Below are 12,636 nucleotides of genomic sequence, written 5' to 3' on the forward strand. Positions count from 1 at the left end.
TACAGGCGTTCTCATAATTAATGCAAAAGATTTAAATCAGACATCATACAGTACATGAAAATTTCTAACAAAGCTACCACCAGCCCAGTACCTCTCATGGATCTAGAAATTGTGTTTGCTACATTTATTTCAAGCTGGCAGCTCAGGGGCATGTCCTTTCTCCGAGGGGGGAGGGATGCTTTCTGGTGTACCTCTTTCCCTATCACTGTTCAGAGGTGTGTCCTTTTTCAGGGGGTAAGTTCTTTCTGCTACAGCTCTCTCCCTGTACCTGTCAAAGCTTCTAACAGTAAGCCAAGGATGGACCATGGGCATGTGTGACCACCTCAGTGAAGTGGTCAGAGAAATAAGGAAAACAACAAACAGCAGGCAGCACTATATAGATACATGTTATTGAATAACTCCATGGCTTTATACATTTTTAATTAGATGCAATTGCAAAAGTATTCAGATCCAGGTGCTGGTTTAAAAAATGTAGACTATATCTTGTTGGACATTATTTCCTACAGTATCTTGGCGGTTCACATGGGAACAGATTTTTCATACGGCGGAGATGGAATAGGAGCCATCTAATATCTCCCAAAATACGGCTGACCACCAGTACTCTCACAGGCGCCGTGCACATTTTTCGCCGAATGCTTTATTTACCAGAAGTGTTTATTCATGATGGAGTACTTTGTTGGGAATCACACTTTGTTTTACCGCCATCTGTTCCTATGTCTTATCTTTCTCCAGCTTGCCGGAATGACGATCAATCTCCTTTATGTTGAAGTTTAATCTACATAAATTTTGCAACTTTATGATTTAGTCCACTTGTCATCTGTTGTTTTGATGTACTTGTAAAAATTAATTCACGAGAGCTCCTCAAACATCTTTATTTGCCATTTAACCACTTTTTCTAATGGCTGAACCGCAGTGCGTTACTCAACAATCTGATAGGCTAATGCTATGTTCAGCCGGGACACGGCTATGCCAACACAAGCAAGATTAATCATGCCTGGGAAAAAATGTGAGATATGAGGAACGGCACTCAATACCAAGATTTCCAAGGCTGAAATATTACAGGAACCAAGGCTGTTGAAAAAATTATTTGCTAATGGTCTATCATTATGACTGTAGAATTTAAGAACAAACGGGTCAAGGATTTCTCATGCAAGGCAATAACAATAAAATTCACTCCTACTAGGGACACAGAAAATGATCCCAATGTATGATGGCCTATATGAAAAACAAACATTAAAGGGGTTTTCACATGAAAAATATTCTGCCGTTTTCAAACGGGCACCTGGAGCTGAATACTTTTGTAATTGCAGGTAATTAAAAATTTGGCATAGCCACTGAGTTTTTCAGTAAAATCTATCTGTATAGCGCGCCGCCACCTGCTGTTTTTTTTTTTTTATTATGGCCGCACATGCTCAGTTCCATTCTTCAACTACCTCCTGAGCTGTGATAGGGAGAGCATGGACATGCCCCCTGAGCTGTGATAGGGAGAGCATGGACACGCCCCCTGAGCTGTGATAGGGAGAAAGCCGCCGCACAAAAGACACTTTCCTTGGGCTGGCAGCTTAAGAGCGATGAATGGGGAGATCTCTGGATCCATGTGAGGTACAGGCCTGGTTCTAGATTGGTTAGAATGAGATTGTCATGTACTATATCAGGGGCCAGCAACCCTCGGCACTCCAGCCGTTGTGAAACTACTATTCCCAGCGTGATCTATTCATGTCTATGAACATTCTGAGCAGAAGAAGTATGCATGCTGGGAGTTGTAGTTTCACAACAGCTGGAGTGCCGGTTGTTGCCTACCCCTGTATGATGTCCGATTTTAATTTTTTTACATTAATCATGGGATAAACCCTTTAATGGGCTTATCCACTTTTTATAATCCCTTTTTGTTAGAAGATTCCCTCGAAAATAAGTTAATTACAGATTGGGATCAGCCAGCAACCATCTGTAGTGGAATCACCGGAATGGCGTGACCTCTTCAAATCAGCTCATAAACGGGTGTGCCAGGAGGCAGACCGGTAGTAACAACCCATCCTGTAGAGAGGCCATCGATGTAATACTCCCAGAAAACCTCTTTAATATTCCATGCAGCGCCACTGCAGGAGAACAGAAGAAATACAAGGTGAACTAATAGGTTGTCCATGTAATTGCAAGGAACATTTTGGGTCTTCCTGGAGAGTGCTCTCCACTCCAGACAAGTAAGGCCTCTTTCACACTTGCGTTGTCCGGATCCGGCGTGTACTCCACTTGCCGGAATTACACGCCGGATCCGGAAAAACGCAAGTGAACTGAAAGCATTTGAAGACGGATCAGTCTTCAAAATGCTTTCAGTGTTACTATGGCAGCCAGGACGCTATTAAAGTCCTGGTTGCCATAGTAGGAGCGGGGAGCAGCATACTTACAGTCCGTGCGGCTCCCGGGGCGCTCCAGAATGACGTCAGAGCGCCCCATGCGCATGGATCATGTGATCCATGCGATCACGTGATCCATGCGCTTGGGGCGCCCTGACGTCACTCTGGAGCGCCCCGGGAGCCGCACGGATGGCAAGTATGCTGCTCCCCACTACACTTTACCATGGCTGCCAGGACTTTAGCGTCCCGGCAGCCATGGTAACCATTGAGAAAAAGCTAAACGTCGCATCCGGTAATGCGCCGAAACGACGTTTAGCTTAAGGCCGGATCCGGATCAATGCCTTTCAATGGGCATTCATTCCGGATCCGGCCTTGCGGCAAGTGTTCCGGATTTTTGGCCGGAGCAAAAAGCGCAGCATGCTGCGCTATTTGCTGCGGCCAAAAAACATTCAGTTCCGGAACTGAAGACATCCTGATGCATCCTGAAGGACGGACTGTCCATTCAGAATGCATTAGGATAATCCTGATCAGTATTCTTCCGGCATAGAGCCCCGACGACGGAACTCTATGCCGGAAGACAATAACGCAGATGTGAAAGAGCCCTAATGCAGATCTCAAAAAAATAAAATTGGAAAATTATATATATATATATATATACACACACACACCAGTGGCTCATCCCTAGTACAGAAAGAAGTTAACATGTCACTTTTACTGCATAGAGAATAATGTAAAAATAAAACCTAAAAACTGTATCGGAATTGCTTTCATTTTATAATTCCACCTCATTTACATTTTTTTCCAGCTTCCTACTACACCGTATGCAATATTAAATGATGCCATTAGTGCAACTTGTCCCGCAAAAAAAACAAGCCCTCATATAGCAATGTGAACAAAAAAATAACAACGATAATAATAACAATAATAATACTAATAAAAAGTTACGGCTCATGGAAGGCAGAGTGAAAAACAATCAAACAATAAAAAATATAAAAAAATCACTGAATCAGCAAGGAGTTAATGGTCTATCCTAAAGCTAGGCAATCAATAACAAACTGCTAGAACACCCCTGCAAAAGGGAACCCGTCAGTAGGTCATTACAACATGCTACAGTCAAGTCTCCTTTGTAGCATTAGGTATAAAAAGTAGTAAGTAAATGACCTGAGCATCGGGTACATGCAGACCTTAGCTTCCCCTGTGCACTGTGCATGCACCAGATGTCGCTGGACTCTTCACAGGACTCTTCGTAGATAATCTACATACAGGGCGGCGGTATACCTAATGCTACAATGTAGACTTTTGACAGGTTGAATCAATTAACACCTTTGCGGCGACTGCTCACTATCCTCTATGAGTACCGGGCCAGCAATGATCCACATCGGCACTACAAGCTTGCAGAAGATCGTGACGGACTGAAGGTCTTTGTACACATTACGGAAACTATCTTCTGCACCTCTGCCTCAATAAAACACCCCTGGAAATATTCTCTGTGCCATTTTGCACAATCAGACAGATTTAAGCCATTTCCTGTACCAATAAATTCCACCTCCCCACCGGATAACATACAACCCCGGCGACCGCTATGAAAGGTCCATCATAAATACAAAGTGTGGCACTGCGGTGGAAGCAGTATATTTTATACGGTTGTGCCTTCTTGCCGCAGACAATAAATGTGTAATGACACAATACATCATCTCTATCGGTAGGATTATTTGTAGGACACAACAAAAGGGAACACTAATGGAATAGTTCACACCAAATGAACAACGTATAAAAAAATACAAGACACTCCAATATAATAGAACGCTCCAAGACAAAAGCATAACAATATAGAAAATCTAAAAATGAGTAATACCTGTCTGGCCAAACTCATCCCTAGCATTACATGGCGGCACTTTTGTAGCCTCATTATGCACTGCGGACAAAGATATTCTTTCATTTGACAACCCTTATAATGGTCACCAACATGGCCTTGTTGCCTATAGACATCTTTTAGTCCTAAAGGGCACCAGTCATCAGGACCCAACCTATTAAATCTGATACTGCCTGGTAGGGTTCATCCTGCTCATTAAAATGATAGCAGTCTTGTGAAAATCGGCTGCGGCGTTCCTGGAAGAAAAAAAAATGTGTTGTTTTTTCACGGGAACGTTGCAACCGATTTTCACAAGGTATCATTTTAATCAGCAGGATCAACCCAACCAGGTTGCTGCTGACAGGTGCTCTTTAAGCTACAGCACTGCTAAAAGTCAGGGGCGGATTGGCCATAGAGCTTACAGGAAAATATCCCGATGGGCCGATGCCCAGGGGGCCGCATGGGCCCTCCTCACGGACGGCCAGTGGAAGTTTTTAGGAATGTATCTCGTTTCTGCTGGCAGTATTTTATGATGGACTGTGGTATTTGGCTCTGTTGCGGTGGTATAATGGGCCACAATATGGTATTGCTGGCCCTGCTTTCCATCAATTTGGACCCGACTACAAAACAGGGGCACTTTCAGTATTTTTTCCAGGGCCACTTTAAGTTCCCATCCCCCCTGCTAAAAGTATAATGGCAATGTAACTACTAAGGGGGATGAGATCAGTGTCAACATCAGAGCGCAAACAGGTGTGGTGTACAGAAACGTCAATACTTGAAGGTCCAGCCACTTCCGTGAAAGCATATCCTTATCTCTTCATATTAAAATATAAGACCTGAACAAAGACACGTGTGTTCAGAGCCCCACAGTCCTTAGTCAAGGCAAGACGGCAAGTAATATTGTAAACCACAGAGAATACGTAAAATGGCTGTCTCTCTAAGTAAAATTAAATTTAATTTAATTTAATTTAATTTAAAAAATCCATCCTGGAAATCAGGGTGGAGTTAGGTCATCTGGTCCTGGAATCCCCCAGTGTTAAGCCTCATGCAGACGTCCGTGGAATATAGTCCGTGGAACACAGCTAGTGGAATACCTGACTGGCATTGCAGGAGCGCACAGAATCATTGGTTGCTATGACACTAGGGGTGGACGGTATAGGCGATATAGGCGATATGCGATATGAATTTGGGCCACGATATGGATTTTCGCCATATCGCCGGACCGCGATATGATCATTTTCTCCTGAGCCGGCACAGCGGAGGGAGGAGGAGGAGGGAGTCCCTCCCTCCCCACTGTGCGCGGCTGCCGCTGAAAACCAATGAGGACAGAGTAGGAGGAGGAGGGGAGGGACTGTGGCCACTGCGCTACCAATGAATGTGCCGGCCATATCCCACAGGGTCCCCCTCCTCCCCTCCCCCCCCCCCATCATTGGTGGCAGTTTGCCGTTCCGATCGGAGCCCCAGCAGTGTAATGCTGGGGCTCCGATCGGTTACCATGGCAGCCAGGAGTCACGCTGCTGAAGTCCTGGCTGCCATGGTATGTTAGTGAGCAGAGAGCAGCGCATTATACTCACGTGCGCTGTGGCCGCCGGTCGCTGCTTCTTCTGTCTGTGCGGCGGATTGCTAATGCTTACAGCATTAGCAATGCGCCGCACAGACCTATGAGAAGGAGCGACCGGCGGCCACAGCGCACGTGAGTATAATGCGCTGCTCTCTGCTCACTAACATACCATGGCAGCCAGGACTTCAGCAGCGTGACTCCTGGCTGCCATGGTAACCGATCGGAGCCCCAGCATTACACTGCTGGGGCTCCGATCGGAACTGCAAACTGCCACCAATGATGGAGGGGAGGAGGGGGACCCTGTGGCCACTGCCACCAATGATTAATGCGTTGCGTTACCAGAGGGGACATATCAGAGGCAGGGGGAGAAGATCAGAGGCTGGGGAAGGGGGACATATCAGAGGCAGGGGGAGAAGATCAGAGGCTGGGGAAGGGGGACATATCAGAGGCAGGGGGAGAAGATCAGAGGCTGGGGAAGGGGGGCAGATCAGAGGCTGGGGAAGGGGGGCAGATCAGAGGCTGGGGAAGGGGGGCAGATCAGAGGCTGGGGAAGGGGGGCAGATCAGAGGCTGGGGAGAAGATCAGAGGCTGGGGGGGGGGCAGATCAGAGGCTGGGGGAGCACATGAGAGGCTGGCGCCATGGTCAGCTCCCTGCTGTTGTGTGTACTATGCACAGGGCAGCAGGGAGAGTGTAAAGTCCTATTCACCCTAATAGAGCTCTATTAGGGTGAATATGACAAGGGTTCTAGCCCTTAATGAGGCCAATAGTTAATAAATAAAAAGTAAAAAAAAAATATTTAAACACCCCCCCCCCCCAATATAGAAAACAATATATCGCAATATATATCGCATATCGCACATGCTTAAAATTATATCGCAATATAGATTTTAGGCCATATCGCCCACCCCTATATGACACCATGCAATGCCAGTCCGGTATCTCACGGACCATGTTTCACGGACGTCTGCATGAGGCTTAACACTGGGGGATTCCAGGACCGGATGACCTAACTCCACCCTGATTTCCAGGGTGGATTTTTTAATATATATTTAACACAGTACACCGGCATCGGCCTGTGTGCACTCTGCATCACGGTTGCGGACTCATCATTGAATGGGTCCGCAATCACGGATCGGAACCCCACAGAAGCAATACAGAGCGCTTCCGTAGTGTTTCTGTCCGTGCCTCCGCGCTACAAAAAAATAAAATTTGTTATATTTTTTTGCGATGTGGACAGATCACGGACCCATTCAAGTTGAATGGGTCTCAATCCGTCCCGGCCACCCCATGGACGTTGCCCGTGCATTAGGGAACGTAAATTGGTCCCCAATGCACGGAACGGATGCACAACGTTTGTGTGCAAGAGGCCTTACACAGTGCCCTCTCCAAATGAATGGATGCCCAAGGCCGGGTCAAGTCCGCCAGAACTGGAGCTGCTCTTACTTAGCAGCTTTCCTCCTTAGCTAGTGGGTAGCGTTCCTGCTGCCCTGATTGGGACCTCTTCAGTTAGCCAAAAGGAGGCACTGGCGTACTCGGACCATCCATATATCATATGGGTGGCGGTTCATCGGAGTGCGTGCCATGGTAAAATCAGCTATTTGCCTTTAAAATTGTCTCTTTACGAATATGTTGCAATATTCTAAATACTTGGCGCATCAGACAAAATTCCCAACTCCGATTGCCCAAGACAAAAAAAGGTCAAAGACAGACGGGCGAGTTCAGCGTAAGAAACTTGATGTGTGTGGCAGTGTGACTTCCCGTTCTGACCTCTACTCCTCTGATAGGATCGCACAGCATTATAATGCCCCCTCCAAGACCTGGAATCTACTGAATTACACTGGCAGCATTATGTCAGTGTAATTCTGTAGCTTTCGGGTCTCTCAGGATCACACAGCATTTTAAATCACTGTCACAGGAGCAGAGGAACTCACACTGACACTCTGCGACACTCTCGCACTGAACTCTCTCGTTTATGTTTGGCCTAAATTACACAAATTCGGTTCCACATAACTTGCATAATTTTTCCTTTAAACAAGCCATTCTTAATATGTGTCCAACACATTTATCACGGCTTTTCGTTACGGAGCAAAGGCAATATTCCTTCATTTAGCATGCACCTAGTAAGATGAGTGACTGGAGAGGGTATGGTGTCATAGAAAGCTTTCAGATCTGCACCGAACGGTGTCTGGTAAAAAGCTTCTGCTGATGTCTCCATCTCATTAATATCTTCGAGCTGCTTGGTCTGAGAGACACCCAGGAGCTTGTTGAGCAAGTGATACACAACCTCATGAAATGTAAATGTTAAAGAGAATCTGTCACCAGATTGTTGCCTATAGCTATGGCGTCCATATTCCCTTCAGTACATTGTCCACTCTTTACACTGAGGTAGACTATTCCACCAATGGTTGGGAATGTATCATTGTTCTACTTGTTTTCTGGCTAAGTAAAATTAAAAGATTTTGATGCAAGTCCTGTTTTGTACAATGTCGGTAGGAGGAGGCATCAGAAAACTGGCACGTGTCACACTTGAAATCTACGCCAGGTCTTCTGGTACACAGACCACCCAAAACATGCATAAAAAAAGGCAAGGAATGCCAGTAAGCTTTCCTAATAAGACTGCTATAAGAAACATAAGTCTTAATACATTCCCCACATGCTTACTTACATTTCAGTTCCTATTTGTGGGCCATTTTAAGAACAAATACCAATTTTGGGGTACATTGGCATAACCCAGCATAATAAGCAGAACAACTAGGATGGCTGGAAGGCACAAAGTAATATAGTGTGCCAAGGGGGAAAAAAATACGCACAGTCAGAAAATAAGGGTATCATTGAGTTGTCCACTTCTGTCAAGGAGCTAAAAATTCACTTTAGCTGTTGTGTCCGCGGGGGGGGGGGGAAAAAAATAAACTTGGTACAGGCCAATATGGCTACCAACAACTTCCACTGCAATTCTCTCTTTACACATGATGTATTATAAAGATGCTTTCTACCAATTAAATCCACTGGGCAGCTAAGCTGACATCCAACGGATGTCGACCACTTGGACCTCCTGCCGATCTCTAAAATGAGTTTGCTGGGCAGTTTCCTTTTCCTGTATAGAGTTAGATGAAACAGTAAACTGCATGGTTGCCCATCACGCCAAACAACTCCTTATTGCCACTCTTGCCCCAGTAGGGAAGGTTGTGGATCTAAAAATTGTGGGTGTCCTAGTTGTCTAACATAAACCAAAATAAAATTAAGCATCCACAGGAACATTTCTAAGCACATGGCCTTCCTAAAGCAGCAAAACAAATTTGATGTATATTTATTATGTTTTTGTTTAAGATTTGTTTTTCAGTTCAATCTATTCAATAGTGTAATAAAAATTCTGTTGCTACGTGAAAACATAGATAGGCCATCACTTCACGACTGGTGGTAGTAGGACAGCGGGGGTATTATCTCTTGAGGTGGCTTACACATTAGACTAATTTCACACACGCTTTTTGGGTGGAACCAAGGGCAGCACGGTGGCTCAGTGGGCAGCACGGTGGCTCAGTGGTTAGCACTGGTGCCTTGCAGCGCTGGGGTCCTAGGTTCGAATCCAACTAAGGGCAACATCTGCATGGAGTTTGTATGTTCTCCCAGTGTTTGCGTGGGTTTCCTCTGGGTACTCCGGTTTCCTCCCACACTCCAAAGACATACTCATAGGGACCTTAGATTGTGAGCCCCATTGGGGACAGTCTGTAAAGCGCTGCGGAATTAGTAGCGCTATATAAGTGTGTATAATAATAAATAAATAAAACCGCATGTACCGCTAGTATGCCAGATTGAGTCAGAGAAAACAGATCCAATCCCCAATGACTCACATTGTGTGCCAGGACCGATCCGTTTGGCTCAGTTTCGTCAAGCGGACAGCAAAACGCAGTATGGAGACTGATCGGAGGCAAACTGATTCATTCTGAGCGGATCCTGATCCGTTTTGGACCGCTTGTGAGAGCCCATGACGGATCTCACAAACAGAAAGCCAAAACGCTAGTGTGAAAGTAGCCCAAGATGAATATTGGTTACACCTGCCGATTTCTGCGGAACTGGCCAATTATCTAAAGTGTATTGGGGGGGGGGGGGGTCTCAACTCCCAATGGAAGATGATGGAGACCTGAAAGGTTGGGCACGCTGGATTTTTTACATAATCAATCCCTTTACCCTCAAGGACACAAGCTTCCATCTGAGTGGTCTGGTAGCAACCTGTTCCCCTCTGAAATGTACGGCCATTTAAAGGTAACACAGTTTTTGTCTTCGTTGGCTGTCTCTGTAGAACCTTGAAGAGGTCTATACGGCATCTATAGGTCTATGGCGCCATGTTGTAGCCTGTATACGTTTGACTGATATACGTCACAAAGTTATTCTCCACAGGTATTGTATCTACATACACAGAGGCACATGGAGTGCCGTTTTCTAGAAGAGATTTTAAAGGTTTTTTTTGCTTATTATTACCGTGGATGATTGTGCAAGAACCTATGAGGTGTCAGTGACCAAAAACTGGAGCAAAGTCAGGTTTTCCTTCTCTTTAAGAAGATTTGTCGTTGTTTTTTTTAAGTTCCAGAAGACACATTGGTTCCCCCAGGACAAAATAATGAAATAACTTACTCTAACGTGTAATGAAAGCTACCTAGTATATGACATTTTGTTCTGTCTCGGATCGTTGACCAGAGAGGGTATCGGCTTCCAAGAGGCTACTTGAAATTCTGATCAGCGCCTAGATGGGGATCCAGTCTATCTGTGAAAGTAGTTCAATGTATCATTCACATCGCAGAGATTAATCGCTTCCCTTCAGAAAAGTACGTGCACACGCAGCCAAAAAACCCCCTCTGCATTTTAATAGGCAGGAGCTGCAAAGTGAGACTGTTTATGGATCAGTGCTTCCCCCAACGCTGGCTATAAATAATACAAAAATATACCGGGGGAAGACGCAACAATTTTTACCTGAGCGGCCTTCGCTGACAGGTTAATTAATAGCGTAAAATATTTAAAACATTACTGAAGTCGACAGAAAAATGAAAGATGGAATTTTACACAGGAAAAACGGCATATAACATATAGACAAAAATTAAAAAAACATGAAAAAACAAACAAAACAGGCTACCTGCACCTGCGAGCATTTAGAAATCTGCAGCATGTCCATTGTTTAAGTGTGGCTTTCAGCCTTTGCCATGCATCAGATCCGCAGCTTACACATGCAGTTTATGGTGCAGAAAAGAACAGAAATCCGCAAGACAATCTGTACGGGGTTCCGGTTTTCAGACTCACACCCGTGTGCAGATAGCCTTAAAGGGGTTCTCTGGGCCTTTAAAATTGAAGATCTACCCTCAGGATAAGTCAATATCAGATCGGCAAGAGTCCGATACCATCGCCGATCAGATGCATGAGGAGACGGCGCGCAGATCAGGAAGAGAGAGAGAGGAGACGGCATGTGCACACTGCGCGCGCCGTCTCCTCATACAGCTGATCATGGGGGTGCCGGGTGTCAGACCCCGCTGATCAGAAATTGATGACTTATCCTGAGGATAGATCATCAAATTTAAAAGCATGGAGGACCCTTTTAATGGTTTAGATTGACTGTAGTATCTGAGGAGTTACATTTCTGGGATCAGACTTATCTTCAATCCAGGCTGTGAGAGCTCTGTGCCTGCTGTATAAAGCTGGATTTACACAACCCGACTGAGCGGCCGATTGTCAGGAAGGAAGCGTTCTTTCCCGACAGTCGGCTGCTCGTTCAGTGGAGGAGACACATTTACCTGTAGCGATCTCCTTCACCGTATGAGGACGGGGATCGCTATAGTGAACCCTCGTCCTTATACAGAATCATGGCTTCTGAGCAGCAGATCGCTGTTTAGACCACACGATCTGCTGCCCAGAAGCCATGATCGGTGGTGCCTTCCTAGCCACTGGGTGATCGGCGGCACATTTACATGGGCAGATTGTGGAGAATGACTGTTAGCAGTGTTTCAGATCATCTGCCCGATTCTCGGGCCGTGTAAATGCACCTTTATATAGATGGCACCAACAAGCAATTGCGTGGGCACAGCTACTGAGCCTGTGCCATGGAAAAGAAACTACTATGTCCATAATAGAAAATCAAAGAGCCTGAAAGGGTTAAAAGGCAACCTGCCACCATGAAAACGCAGTACAGTCTGGCAGCTGCATGTCATAGAGCAAGAGGGGCTGAGGAGCTTAATAGGGTTTTTTTTGGTAAAAAGATTCTGTATAACTTTTTTTTTTTTATAATTGACAGAAGCCCCTTCTTATTCTATGCTCAGGAGTCCAGTGGGCGGTGCCAACAATGGTTGACAGCTATATCTGCATGCATGCTCATACGAGGAAGGCTGCCAATCTCTGAGTGAGACCGACTAGACACCTAAGTAAGAGCAGGGATTTAAGTCAATAATTTACGGGTTAAGGCCTCATTCACACTTCCGTGTCCGTGCTTAAATCTGTGAAAAGGTGGTCAGTGATGCCTCCGTGAAGATGTCTGTGATGGATCCTTGTGGGGTCCGTATTTTCCTGTCTGTGCATCATCCATGTCTCACAGACACTGCACAGCTGAAAACATCTCTTCCTAGTGATCCGTGAAACATGGGTGGCATCCGTGTTACATCCGTGGTTTTCACGGAGCCATAGACTATAATGGGTGTGATGGACAAAATAGAGCATGCATCCGTGCTAAAACACAGACCCTTGGACCGTGGTACACACATTAAAATGAATGGGTACGTGTGCTGTCGGTGGAGAACACGTACAGCACACATCCATGGAACACTGACGTGTGAATGAGGCTTTATAATGGATCGATATCAATCTGCTCAGCTCCTCCTGCTCTACAACATGCTGC

This window comes from Bufo gargarizans, chromosome 3, assembly GCF_014858855.1.
Source record: "Bufo gargarizans isolate SCDJY-AF-19 chromosome 3, ASM1485885v1, whole genome shotgun sequence".
Lineage (NCBI taxonomy): Eukaryota > Metazoa > Chordata > Amphibia > Anura > Bufonidae > Bufo > Bufo gargarizans.